This window comes from Octodon degus, unplaced genomic scaffold (assembly GCF_000260255.1).
Source record: "Octodon degus isolate 3935 unplaced genomic scaffold, OctDeg1.0 scaffold00018, whole genome shotgun sequence".
NCBI lineage: Eukaryota > Metazoa > Chordata > Mammalia > Rodentia > Octodontidae > Octodon > Octodon degus.
The window spans coordinates 22459128-22461666 of record NW_004524594.1 but is presented as its reverse complement, the minus strand read 5'-3'; positions in this window follow the sequence as shown (position 1 = coordinate 22461666).

The following is a 2539-nucleotide window of genomic DNA, read 5'->3' as shown; positions in this document are numbered from 1 at the left end:
TCTTCTTCTTCTTCTTCTTCTTCTTCTTCTTCTTCTTCTTCTTCTTCTTCTTCTTCTTCTTCTTCTTTTTCTTCCTTCTTCTCCTTCTTCTTCTCCTCCTCCTCCTCCTCCTCCTCCTTCTCCTTCGTCTTCTTCCTCCTCCTCCTCTTCCTCCTCTTCCTTCTCCTCCTCCTCCTTTTCCTCTTTCTCCTTCTCTTCTTTCTTCTTCTTCTTCTTCTTCTTCTTCTTCTTCTTCTTCTTCTTCTTCTTCTTCTTCTTCTTCTTCTTCTTCTTCTTCTTCAACAATGATATCTTTATTTCAGCCTGGGTACAACCTGGTCAAGAGTGAGAAGGCTATTGACCATCAACAAAGGAAGAGACCTAGTTTTAGATACTAACCTAAGCATGGGAGATGTTTCACTGAGGAACATGGAAAGTTTTAAGTTTCTCAAGAGTCATGGGTAGGACTGGCACCTTTTTTGAGGGAGGTAAATACAGGATGACAATAGCATTTTCCTGATTTATACAGTGGCATCCTATAATGGGAAGCACTATAGGATGGGGGAAGTGCAGGGTGACAGTAGGTAACTTGTAGGGTGGCATTCTATAGAATTACAGGGTTTCCTATAAGCCTGTGAACCAGGCTTGGGACCCATCTGATAAATTTTAGTCTCTCAGGCTTAGTGAGGGGGATTTCATGTTGAACAGACTGGTCTGTCCACATTTATTTTCTCTTCAGGTTGGGGAGGGGTCTAATTGTAAGGACCTAACAAATAGGATGTGCAATTGCTAATAGGATATGTAATCACTGTGCGGGGTTCAAATTAAATAAGAGGCAGAGAACAGAACAGATTAAAATTTAGAGGGCTATTTATTAGCTGGGCCAACTGATTAACTGCACTCCACGCAGGGAGGCCCTAACCAGCAGGGAAGCAAGGTTGGGCTGGTCTTTTAAAGTGAACTACATTCTGGTCTGCAGATAAGGTTGGGGGGGGGGCGTCTGTGAAGTTCTGAGAGAGGAAGAACTTAATCTTATGGGACTTGACAGAACAAACACTCTTGGCTGCAGAATTTGGATGTTTGTGTGTAAAACAATCAAGGTCGAGGTAATCTTATGGCTTTAGTAATTTTTCAAAGTCCTAGAATATTTTTAACTGTTGAATTAGATTAGGGAGGGGAGGGAGACAGTTACCCAGTTACTCGTTACTAAACAGCCTCGAACAGAGGATGAGAACACATTCTTTAGCGTAGATAGCAGGAAGCATAAGGGAACCTAATTGTTTTCCATAGTTACAGGACAAAATTCTGTTAACCCATTACAATCACCACCCATTTCCAAGTGGCAGACCCTTAGACATTTTAAGGATGACTTTTTCCAAGTTGCCACTGTCATTTCTCTGTGGTCTTGGCTACTTTAAGCCACCACCAGGCAAGGCCTGGATTTGTGTGGCAGTAAAGAATTGCTCAAAGACTTGAAACCACTACTTTTTTTTTTTTTTTTTTTCGGTACTGGGGATCAAACTCTGGACCTTGTGCTTGCCAGGCAGATGCTTATGCTACTGAGCTATCTCCCTGGCCAAAAGCACTACTTTCTTTTCCTGCAACATCCCACGTGTGTAGAACAAGTATGGGAGGTTCTTTCCACCATTTTCAAATCCTATCTGGGTTCTGTGAAAGGCATCATGGGAAGGAGCTGGCTCCCAAAGGTTGCATCCCTGGAGAAGAAGTTTGCTGGGTAAGAAGAATTCTTACCCGGGAAGAGTTTGCTGGGGAGCCATGGAGAAAGACAGTGCATAGCAATAATTGCTTTGTGGTTCTCTTCTTCTTCTGTCCTGATTTAGTCTCCTCTTGCACACCTGTTCTCAAGGCACCCTGAAGGCCAGCCTTCTTTCTATGCTTCATCAGCAGTTTTTGTCCAATTATTTATGAAATTATCTGTTTGTATAGAGCATGTAATGTCCACTGAGGAAACCACCACACTGGAAATTAGGAGAACCAAAGAGACAATTCCTGAAATAATCAAACCAAGTATTCTTTTTGTCCTGTGGATCAGATGTTTCACTAATGTATGTAGCAAATGTGATGCCAGAGAATAGGACTGTTTTACTGAGATTAACAGGGATCAAAACTCCTGTCATGTGACCCATTATTAATAATGTCTGTCCATAAATAGTGCCTGGTTTTATACAATGGCTCAAAGTAGAATTTGAGCACTTAAAGGAACTGGCATTCCAAGATACAGTGCCATCAAGAAGTATATATGGAGTATAAATGCAAATGGAAATTTGAACAGTCTTGTAATGTTTTAATTTAAGAACTTCCTTATTATTTGATTTTATATCTTTGTCAGTCCACATACTTTTTTAAAATAAAAAGTAGGACCAATTGTCAAAAGATTGTTGTATTGGGGCTGGAGAGATGGCTCAGTGGTCTAAAGCACCTACTTGAAACAAGCTTGGCAAAGCACAGGGACCATGGTTCGATCCCCAGCACCACATGCCAGCCAGCCCCGCCCCCTGGTGGGCTGAGCTGGCCACACACACACAATAAATAAATGTAA